General features: G+C 42.5%; 1 protein-coding gene and 1 long non-coding RNA gene across 2 annotated transcripts in view; both read left to right on the plus strand.

Annotated features, from left to right (window-relative positions):
• The first annotated feature begins 5634 nt into the window (after positions 1 to 5634).
• LOC123518902 lies at positions 5635 to 11874 on the plus strand. The gene is made up of 3 exons (XR_006678909.1): positions 5635 to 6361; positions 9985 to 10126; positions 11583 to 11874. It is a non-coding gene; the product is annotated as an uncharacterized LOC123518902 (long non-coding RNA).
• A 162-nt stretch (positions 11875 to 12036) lies between these two features.
• LOC123518872 overlaps positions 12037 to 12408 on the plus strand; it is a 2182-nt gene continuing 1810 nt past the window's right edge. Inside the window, exon 1 of the mRNA XM_045279924.1 lies at positions 12037 to 12269. The gene's annotated coding sequence lies outside the window, so the exon portion shown is untranslated. The remainder of the gene's footprint in view (positions 12270 to 12408) is intronic.

Below are 12408 nucleotides of genomic sequence, written 5' to 3' on the forward strand. Positions count from 1 at the left end.
AGCTCTGAGCTTGCTCCGTAATGGGGAAGACTAGCTGGGTGACCAGCAGACGACCGAGGTGAACACACACACACACACACACACACACACACACACACACACACACACACACACACACACACACACAGCGGGCATAAAGCCAAGGAGAAAAGCAAACGTGTGTGTAATTCACCTCGGTCGTCTACTGGTCATCCAGCCTGTCTTCCCCATTACGGAGCGAGCTCAGAGTTCATAGACCGATCTTCGGGTAGGACTGAGATCACATCAACACACAACATACACCGGGAAAGCGAGGCCACAACCCCTCGAGTTACATCCCGTATCTGTTTACTGTTAGGTGAACAGGGGCTACACATTAAGAGGCTTGCCCATTTGCCTCGCCGCTTCCCGGGACTTGAACCCAGCCCTCTCGATTGTGAGTCGAACGTGCTAACCACTACACTACGTGTGTGTGTGTGTGTGTGTGTGTGTGTGTGTGTGTGTGTGTGTGTTTTCAACCTTTCCAAATCTGTCTTATCGTTCCAATATGCATGACAAACGCATGGCACTAAAGGACAAATGTTGTACTGATGTGGAATCGAACTCCGAACTTTTTCTTCCTGTAACAAAATAGCTGTAGGGTTAATATCACCAGTACACTTCCCATTCATCATAGCTTTGATTGCTATATGGGATTCCTGAAGCACCTGTGGTTCGATGGTATACACATTCTGCGTGGTACTTCCCTTGCTCCTTAGTATCCAAGTCACGAAATCCAGTCAGAAGTAAGAAAAAAAAGAAAGAAATTAAAATGTAAAGGAAAAACTCTTAATTTAGTTCAACTCACTGGACTAGCCAAATTTTGTGATAATGATGGATGATTTATAATGGCCGTTCACCACACACACACACACACACACACACACACACACACACACACACACACACACACACACACACACACACACCTCTGTCACTTACTGCTGTTCTCCCCGTCTTGTCAAACTCCAAGTGTAAAATACATATTAAAAGTAATATCGCATAAGAACTTCAGTTGTCCAGTTAGGGTTTGATGGATACCACGTCTGTTCTTCACTCTTCCTGGATAGTCACCCAACAGACTTGCCAATAGAAGTACAAACTCATTGGAATATGATACACGGTGAAACATTTCGACTACCGGTATCACTCACTGGATATATATGACCACTATATACCTGCCATATATCAATTGACAGCTCGTGATGGCTAACCTTCCATCATCCTTCGGTACTGTAAAGTGTAGAGTAACTAAGGCATTGTGACAGGTTTGAATAGGAACTGAAAGGAATACAAGCTGAGAAATTGTGTGTGTGTGTGTGTGTGTGTGTGTGTGTGAAGTGAAAAAAATGTAAACGTGGCGTAATGTTTAAATGGAAAATTCGTTAGGAAAGGTAAGACGAGAAGGACGAAAGAAAAGGGGAGGTAAAAACAAGTAAGACTGCCAGAAGGAAGAAGGACGTGCATGAATCAGAGAAAAAGATAACATGAAAAGTCTCTTCATTGTGGCTCCTAGAAATGTTGTCTTGGTGTGCATGCGTGTGTCTTGCTGTCATTCTCTTTGTGTCTGTCCGTATTTTTGTTTCTTTCCTTGTAATTATTTGTGTGCATTTTCGTGTGTCTGACTGTATCTCTATTCCTGTGCTGACACATTCTCTCTCTCTCTCTCTCTCTCTCTCTCTCTCTCTCTCTCTCTCTCTCTCTCTCTCTCTCTCTCTCTCTCTCTCTCTCTCTCTCTCTCTCTCTCTCTCTCTCTCTCTCTCTCTCTCTTTTCTTCCTCCTCCTCCTCCTCCTCGCCACGTGAATACATGCACATAAAACTGCACTTTCTTTCCACGAGTTTTAAGTGTTTACATCTTGGAGGCGCGACGAAACGACTGTGCGTTTTGGGGAATACTTTTCACCAACCTGGTTTATGCAAATTGTGGTGGTCTTCCTATGCCAGATGCTCTTCTCCTCCTCCTCCTCCTCCTCCTCCTCCTCCTCCTCCTCCTCCTCCTCCTCCTCCTCCTCCTCCTCCTCCTCCACTTCGTCCCAAAACTAGTCAAAATACTCCGCTCTTCGTATTTGAGTTTCTAAGGTCATGATAAGAGTTTGCTGTTTTGTTTTGCGTCGTGGAGAAGTACCTACATGTATGTACACCTACTTGGTCTTGTTGGTTTGGTTGGTGCATGCTGGCAACTTAAATAATTGGAAGGATATGTGTGCAATCAGTGACACACACACACACACACACACACACACACACACACACACACACACACACACACACACACACACACACACACACACACACACACACACACACACACACACACACACACACACACACACAGAGAGAGAGAGAGAGAGAGAGAGAGAGAGAGACACACACACACACACACACACACACACACACACACACACACACACACACAGACACAGAGACCAGATATCAAAAAGTTTCAAAGCACTTGCAAGACGGATGCGATGGAGGAAGAACGACAGTAAAATAGTAAAGTGCCTCATGCATAAATAAAACACGTTCAGAGAGGAAAAGCTAAAGAGAAAGAAAGAAAGAATCCGAGGCCGTCTTGAACTTTTAGCTGAGAAGAGATAAATGTATAAGAATAACTTTAAAAATGACAGACCTAGAAAACTAAGAATAAAATAAGATGCTTATTGATGATAGTACATTTAGTGAAGAAAGATTCAGGCTGGTAAAAAGATGTGGATAAAAAATAAATTAAGATAAGTGGAAATAAAAAAAAGATAAATAGTTATAATAAATGTTCGTAATTTTACTTTAATTAAACATCTGAACATTCAGGGAAACAGAAACACGCACACAAAAGATTAAAAAGTAATAAGAGAAACAAAAATAAGGTGGAAACTAAAACGTGTTTTACTCTTGAGTTTTGGTAAAAATTCGATCAAGGTGTTGGCGTCTGAGGAAAAGATTATCAGAAGGTAAAACTCCCCTAATTGTTTTTTCTATGTATATTTTTAGTTGCTAGAAGGAAAGCGTGGAAATGAAACTGTTAAAGAAGAGAATGAGAAAGTTGTGTCGGAGAGAAGTGTGGAATGAAAGCGTGGGGAGACGAACTTCATGCAATACGGACGGAGAAAGAGAGAGAGAGAGAGAGAGAGAGAGAGAGAGAGAGAGAGAGAGAGAGAGAGAGAGAGAGAGAGAGAGAGAGAGAGAGAGAGAGACACACACACACACACACACACACACACACACACACACACACACACACACACACACACACACACACACACACACACACACACACATGTCGCATACACGTTCACTGCACACATGTTGCACGCGAGAGACGCGGCGAAATCAGGTAAAAGATTTACGATGAATGGAGCATCAAGTGTAAACGTTTTGATGTCAGGCCCGGCAAAGCTATGTGCATCTCGAAGTGTTGACGGGGACGCGGGGAGCCGTGATAACTGGAAGGTCTGTGAGGGCTGACAGGGCTTTGAGGACAGGCAGGGCTGGCAGGGCTGTGAAGGACTGACAGGGAGAGATATTGAATTGAAGAAAATAAACATTTTCTTTATTTAATCTTTCATCCACTCTGTTAGAAGAAGATAATCATGATGGTTGTTTTATTATGTTTGTATGTCTTACTACATTAGTGAAAATGATAGTAACACCAACATGAACAAGATGGGAGTACTTTTATTATCAAAAATATATTAGAGTAAATATTAGTTACAGGTACAATACAAAGAGCAACGCCTTAAAGAGGATGACTTTATTTCTTTAGAAATAAGACAAGATTAAAGTAAATTCGTGTTCAGCAGAGACGAAAGTATAGTAAAGTAATCTGAAGCGAACCAGGTGTTCAGAATTTCATTAAAACTTTAAGCAATAAATTTAGTGAAGTAGCGGCGGATTTAGGGAGCGACAGATGGTGTGCAGCCGCGGCTCAGCGCGACACTCGTGACTAACTGACCAGTGGTGGACTGATGGTCATGTTTGCCCTGAAGTGGCGAGTAGCCGGCCGAGGCAACAAATATACGAAGATTAACTCTGCTTATGACACAGGCTGATAAACGCTGTTAGTAAGCGGTGGCGTGGGGCGTTGAGAAGGCAATCCTTTCATATCATCCGCTTGATTAAACAACTTATTAGAACTAAAGAATTATCGCGGCCTTATTATATCTCCAACGATCATCGTGCCAGTTTGCCTCTCTTGCCCTTTCTTTTAATTGCCGTCATGCTTTTTGTGATATCACATAAATATTACAAATTTTCTCTGACACTATAGTGTGACGTTGCGGCAAACCGGATAGTCTATCACGGTCATTAGTTTTTTTTATTAATAACAGTGACTCATTATTTGCAAATGATTTTATTCGAAATCGTAAGAAAAAAGAACTGCTATAGAAAGAATGAAAGTACACACACACACACACACACACACACACACACACACACACACACACACACACACACACACACACACACACACACGCCCGGTAGCTCAGTGGTTAAAGCGCCGGCTTCACAAGCCAGAGGACCGGGGTTCGATTCCCCGGCCGGGTGAAGATATTTGGGTGTCTCTCCTTTCACGTGTAGTCCCTGTTCACCTAGCAGTGAGTAGGTACGGGATGTAAATCGAGGAGTTGTGACCTTGTTGTCCCGGTGTGTGGTGTGTGCCTGGTCTCAGCCCTATCCGAAGATCGGAAATAATGAGCTCTGAGCTCGTTCCGTAGGGTAAAGTCTGGCTGTCTCGTCAGAGACTGCAGCAGATCAAACAGTGAAACACACACACCGCGTAGTGTAGTGGTTAGCACGCTCGACTCACAATCGAGAGGCCTGGGTTCGAGTCCCGGCGCGGCGAGGCAAATGGGAAAGCCTTTTAATGTGTAGCCCCTGTTCACCTAGCAGTAAATAGGTACGGGATGTAACTCGAGGGGCTGTGGCCTCGCTTTCCCGGCGTGTGGAGTGTGTTGTGGTCTCAGTCCTACCCGAAGATCGGTCTATGAGCTCTGAGCTCGCTCCGTAATGGGAAAGACTGGCTGGGTGACCAGCAGGCGACCGAGGTGAATTACACACACACACACACACACACACACGCGAAAATGGAGCTGTCTGTTTTATGTGAGCTTTATTCATCAACTAAATGTCAGGTACTCTTACTTATTGGATTTGTTTACCGTTGTATTCACTCCATCCTGCCGCGTGCACTTCTTTCATTGGTTTATCATATTTCTTGTACACATACGTACTGTATGATGCCGAGACTATTGTTCTCGTTAATGAAGAAGTGACGTCTAGTATCTATAATTCAGCTAAGCGCAAATTGTATCATCGGATTTGGATTTGTATAATTCCCCTCTAAAAGACGTGATGCGTTAGTGGAGGTAGTTTCGGTTCGTCCGGAAAAGATTGGTGTGGCGTATTGAACGCTGCTGCACGAAAAACTTACAGAACTTGTATTTATGACATCTATATATATATATATATATATATATATATATATATATATATATATATATATATATATATATATATATATATATTGCAAAAAATAAAATAAAAAATAAGTAAAACTAAGCGTGTGCGAGAATCTCTCATCGCCTGGAACGGGGCGGTGTGAAGCAGTGAGGGTCGGTGGGTGTTAGGAGGCCTGGCGGCCGTTGCAAGCATTCGAATTCGGTGAAAGCGCTGGGATATTTTGTGCAAATGGATAAAACCAGCACCGTGGGCAAAGCAAACACGACACCCGGCAGGCGAGCGGCGCACAAACAGCAGAAGCTTGCATCGAAAGGGGGTCTTGAAGGAAAAATAAGTTGCAGGCGGGGAACAAAAAACAGCCGACCATCTGGTGTAAACACGCGCGGACGACCTGCAAAGGTGCCTCAGAAAACAATATAAAGAGACGCGCCAATATATTTTTCTAATTGGAGAAATACTGCAATTAGAAAGGACTCATAAAGGTGATGGCCTGTCCATTATGTAACCTTTTATCTTTTATTGCACCAACGGAGTTAAGAAAACTCGTCTATACTATAAAATACTCCCAGCTTTCATTACTGCAGTTTTCATCTTTAGATCACCATAATAGCAACAATTCATGGTCATTTCAAACGAAAGACGATAAGACCTTTTCACACCTGGAGCGTCATAGTCAAGTTTATGAAGCAGCGAAGCATGACGCTTGACCCCCTCGCACACACACCCCGCCGCTAGAGGGCCCTGGAGGTGGCCGCCGCGTCCACAGTGAGGGAGTGCTAGCTTGCTGCTGCTTGCTGCTGCTTGCATGTTGGCCGCCTCCTGTGTCCATCTTTGTCGTCCGTGCTCGAATACATTGCTAAAATGGACTCCTCGCTCGACACCTTAGTAAGTATACGGCATAATTAAGATCCCTGGTTTTCCGTGTATACTGGTAGTGCGTGCAAGATGTGGTCTGCAGCTCACGGGCAAAATATGGCGGTTTGTTACGTGTTGTGTTAATATTACCGACCTTGTCATTTTTTTTTTTTTTTTTTTTTTTTTTTTTGCTTCTTAATTATGCACAGATGATGGCATACTATTCTAAAACTATTATAAAAATACAAAGCATGGGATTAGTATGGAATGCAAAAAACTCGTATACGTTGAAACAAATTTCTCTTGAGATGAATCAAAGTGTGTGCGTGTGCGTGTGAGTGTGCGTGTGTGTTTAAGTACTCGGTCAACCATTACTTATCGTAATATTAGCAGTGCGTGAAGTTGAAGTCTACGGGAGTTGGCGTGCATTGTGTGCGTTCATGTTGAGGGCAGGGAGCAGAGTGGGAACTGGGCAACAAGTTTGCCATTGAACTTCACTCCATCTTCATAGCGTACATATAATCAACACTTCCTAATCCTCCATCTTAACATCTTATCCAATATAATTTCTCTGTTATGGTAATTTAGCGACCTTGCACGCACGCGCGCGCGCGCACACACACACACACACACACACACACACACACACACACACACACACACACACACACACACACACACACACACTTGGAACAGTTTGAGTGAGGAAGTGGTATCAGCAAAGAGTGTACATAGTTTTAAAGAAAAATTGGATAAGTGTAGATATGGAGACGGGACCACACGAGCATAAAGCCCAGGCCCTGTAAAACTACAACTAGGTAAATACAACTAGGTAAATACACACACACACACACACACACACACACACACACACACACACACACACACACACACACACACACACACACATTATCACAACACTTCTCTTATCAGTACTACCACTGTATCTGTTGGTCGTCACCACCGCAGCCACTACCGCCATCACGAAGAGGCACTCAAACCCAAGCCTGCGAAAACAATGCCAGAATACTGGAGATTTTGTCACCACAGACGAACGGCGTGTTTGAGTAAAGTGGGGAAGTGGGAAGGCTTGAGAGAGCTTGGGTGATGGAAGCTGCAGCCTTGTGGTAAAGAGGGAAGTGGGATTCGAGTGCATGGGGTTGGTCACTTTGGGTCCGGCACTCTTCCTCTCTGCAGACACTCGCAGAGATCTCGTTATTCTCTTGCAGGGGCCGGTGCCATTAAGAGTCGAGAAGCAGGCCAGGCGGATGTAGCACTGTGTCATTTCAGTCGTGTGTTGTGAAGGTGACTGTACTGAAGGAGGAAAGTTGTGTAAAGGTGGTCCAAGACAAGACCAAGTTGGTTATAGTGTGCGTGTATTTTGCTACCGTTTACGGTTGTGATCGTTTTAATAGCTTTGGAAATTACGTTCCAATAGATTATTGTAAATTCAGCACAAGGTCGGTTTTCGTAAAGGTACGTACTTAGTATATTCAATTTCGAATAAAGGTGACCTCTGAAATAAATGTTGATACAGTATGCAGCTGAGTCACAATAACACAACTAAATATGAGTTGTTACGTACCAATAATTCGTGCTTTGGTAAACAAAAATCTTGTATTACCAAGTCGTGAACTATGCATCATCTGTAGCATGACTCGAACAATGAACTGTGAGACACCGACCTCTTGCAAGGCCATGAATTAACTCATACCACCGCTCCTTTCATTACTCACTGACATCAACTCTCATTACTCATACCATAACCCTCAATATTAACACCACTCCCCTCAGTGCTCACTTTTACCACCACACCTTCCTTTATTACAAAGACTACTCACACTATCCCCACACGCTCATCATTCACTTTCACCAACACACACCTATTACTCACTTGTTTCACGTCCACCGCATTACTCATATCACATTGCTTAATAATTCGAACTACACATCTCGTAAGTATTCCTATGGTTGTGATTTTATAACTTGCGGCAAAAACTAGAACACGAAATGGCAGCTACCCGGGTGAGCCATCGAGCCATCAAATGACAAGGTGGGCTGGTGGTAACACTGGTGCATCTATAAGGCCTCCTTTCAAAGATCTGATTTCATTCTATGGTCCTTTTTATATTGGAGAAGAAAGGTGAGGAGTTTTGTCACACATCGCTGATAATATTGTCTCTAGAGGTGAGTCGTCACGAGTTTGCAGTGTTAAGAATGCATGTGGTATTAATCTTGTTGTATAGTAGTGTGACGCAACAAAGCTTTTCATAACGTAAACGGAGCAAATGAATTACGTTCTTACGTGGAGGTAGGTAATGTAATACTGAGCCTTTACGCGCGTTGTTTGTAATTGCATACAGCTCCCGCTTCCTTCCAGATGCGCAATGCTATTCCTCCATGGAACCTATACTCTCAAGTTACCCTGCGATGATGGTATGTTTTTGTATTTATTACCACGAAAGTTAACGAACATGAATAGTATATATATCTTGTGTATACATTTGTTCATTATCTGGAGTCGTACAATATTTTTTATTATCCTTTTAAGGAGAAAGCTCACCAGAGAATGTTCAGTTTGTCAGTTTCTCCACCCAACCATTTAACCACACTGAAGAGGAAACATTTCTGAAAGACTTTACTGCAGCAGGCAAGTGTAAAAGTGAACTGATCCACTGAGGAGGGAGAGCCGGGACCAGGAAAGATATGCAAGAAGGAAATGTCAGAGGAAGGGACAGCGAAATTCGCTTTTAGAGCCGATGTGTTAACTGAACTTCTCTTTCGCTCTCCTGCCACAAGCAAAAAAGGATCATGAAAAACATTGTTTTTTTTTTTTTTTTTACCATATGATAGAGTAATACTATTCTATTCAAAAATATTTTACGTCTTTTAGTATACAGTACTGTAGGTTATCACGGAATTGTCCATAAGAGTGGCATTAATATTATCGAGAAAAGTTATGCAGCATTGATTTAATGCTGAATTAATATGATCATTCCACCTGTCTTTACTTTGTTTTATTCAAAGCAATTGATAATTGTTGCAAACATGACGACATCTAATCTTCACACACACACACACACACACACACACGCACACGCACACGCACACGCACGCACACGCGCGCACACAACAAGCAGACATCGCTATGCACTGCCCTGAATTGCAAGCGTTATGTGCTGTTGCTCGTTTCCCAAGAAGCCATGGCGCGCTGCCTTGAGGCGCTCCCAAAGTCTCATGGACTGTGCTGGACATTTGAGATTGTTGTTGCTGTTACTGCTTATTGAGCGTGTTATTAGTCTGTGTGAGAATGAGGCAATTTAGAAGTAAACATTGATGTGGATAGCTTTGTGTGTATTCTAGCATTGGGTAAGGAGGACAAAGTGATCCCGACCTTAAATTTCGATTGTGCAGTTTGTTTGTTCATACAAGGTTCCCTGACTGCAGAATACCTTCACCTTAAGATGTACGTCTGTCCTTAAAAGACCTAGGCACAGATTCGTTACATTTCGCAGCAGGGGAGTGCGAGAGGTACACTATGCTCCACTCGGTATAATTCCTCCTAGCTCGGCTCGCTGCCTTGTGTTGGCTGTACACTTGGAGCAAGACGATTTCTCATGCAAAATTTCATTAGTTTCTCGTGTTATTCCCAGACGCTGCCCCGCTCTGCTCTGCGCCCAGGGCTCCTCCCCGGGGACGGCGAGGCCTTCCACCCTTCCTGCCCTCAAGGATGCAAGCGACGTGCACTGAAAGCTCCACGGATGAAGTGCAGAGAAGGCACGCTTTTATCAAAGTGTAATAGTCGCACGTTTTCCGTACCATAATCAACAATGTAAATTTTATCTGAAATTGTATATAATTCAAAATTATGCATTTGTTTAGTTTTTTGTATCATCATCAGGGTTATATATAGTAGGATTATATGTACCTCAGACACAAGGCATCGGCGAATGATCTCCAGCATTCTTTTCCTCCCTGCTAAAAGAAGCACTCCTGCACGACTGTGCGTGCGTGCGTGTGCGCCGCGATCGATGATACTAAATCCCCAACCAGATACAGTGCTTCCGAACAATTCTGGCCTTTGAAAGATGCATAAATACCATAAAGAAGAAATGAGCACAGACGACTTGACTATAAATGTCAAATTGCAGGAATATGAATAAGTTACTGGGATGCAGGCTCAGGTAGTGCAACAAGAGAGTCTATAGCTTAAAGTTGTCGTATGATTTTTGCGGTATTTCAACATGTCCTGATATGTGTACTTGAGTCAACGCTGGTCCACATGACCCAAAATTCGTTTCTAACCTGATCAAATAGTAAAATCCTTTAAGTTCACATAACATTATAAATATTTCTCCTAGCTTTCGTCACTGTCAGGGCCATAAGTATGTTGAGGTAAAGTACGCGAGACCCCTAGTTGTTCAGCAAGGAAGTTTAAATTTTGCTTTAACTGCAAAGCTCTATAATGGAACCCTTTTATAGTTAACTTCCACGACATTTAGGTCACTAAATGAATAATGATCACGGTTCTAAACTTTTTAATCTTTTTCACATAATTTTACATTCATAGACAACATAGAATTAAATGGAATCAGGGTAGAATCAGAAGCTTTTCGTCTTATCAACTCCTCTCGTCCATCTTCAGTCTCTCTCTTACCACCGCAATGTTGCCTCTCTTGCTATCTTGTAGCGACATTCTCATGCAAACTGCCCTGATCTTGCCAGCTGCATGCCTCTCCATTCAGTTCCTCAGCCTCTCACTTTAACCCATATCTGAGACAATGGAAGAACGTTATTTGTTTAACAATACTGATGGTACCGGGAATTTTATTCCGTTATCAGCAGAAAATTTTGGAGAGAGAGAGAGAGAGAGTAGCAGTCATTCGTATTATAGAACAGTATACAGTTTCTTTTCTAATAAGTTAAAGGACTGTGGGGCTAAGAGATAAGATTTTGATATCGGTGTGGCCTGGGGAAACAGAAGGTTTCATCCATTACTATGCCACAAAGCATAAAAGAGGAAAATAAATGCCTGGAGGAGAGACACTATTCTTCAAACCGTTACTGGTTTGGTTAGATCCCGGTTTATGGTTTAGGAGTCGTCAGTGTCAGGATGAGCCAAGTTTTAAGAGGGAGGAAGAGGCGCGGAAGGAGGCTTGCGTGGTGAGCGACAGGGAGCAGCAGTAGTCGTGGATCAGGTGTGGGCAATATTGAAGGCAGGTCCTAACTTTGACTGGAGCCAATTTTGCAGAGTTGCGCATCGGATGAGGCCATATTTCTCCCAGTGCAGGCTGGGGGGAAGGTCACGACGTTGGTTCAGCCATCCTCCTCTACCTGATGCATGGAACTGCGCCTGCAAACACGCCATCAAGGAAGAGATTTACAAAGGCACTTACACAATATTGTCCCGGACCTGTGATTTACAAGGGAGAAGATGACATTCTGATTCCTGTACATTTTTGCCGATTGAATTTGTTTCTAGATTCCTTACCACTATTATTGTTTTTAGTTTCGTTTTTGCAAGCATGGACGCCATGCACGAGTTTGGGTAACATTATAATTCTTTGTATATAATATATATATATATATATATATATATATATATATATATATATATATATATATATATATATATATATATATATATACTAATGCTGTTCACATGAACATTCATCACTTAGAAATTTTTCAGTTTGTCCTAAGAAAAACTCTTGATTTTTAAGGTGCCTTTACTCTTATTACGCTGTTTTTATGATCTCTTGTTTGTTAATCTATGAGCATCACTTCCTTTCGCAGGTTACGAACTCCTTTCGCAAGTCAAGAAGTCCATAGCACGCAGCGTTGATCTCTAGTATATGTACTCCCTAGTGCAAGGAAAGGAACGAAAAGTGTCAGCTTTGTTCATATCAGAAAATTATTCTACAGTTCAACAATAAAGGTAATTTGTTTTCACTTAAAAACTAAAAATGAATTTGGTGGGGCAGGTGGATTTGGTCCTAAGTTACTGACTATAAGTTTAAGAAAAGATTTGCACATAGAGGCCCCCTGTATGTGCAAATCATTTCTTAAACTTAGTC

Source organism: Portunus trituberculatus, chromosome 44 (assembly GCF_017591435.1).
Source record: "Portunus trituberculatus isolate SZX2019 chromosome 44, ASM1759143v1, whole genome shotgun sequence".
Taxonomy (NCBI): domain Eukaryota; kingdom Metazoa; phylum Arthropoda; class Malacostraca; order Decapoda; family Portunidae; genus Portunus; species Portunus trituberculatus.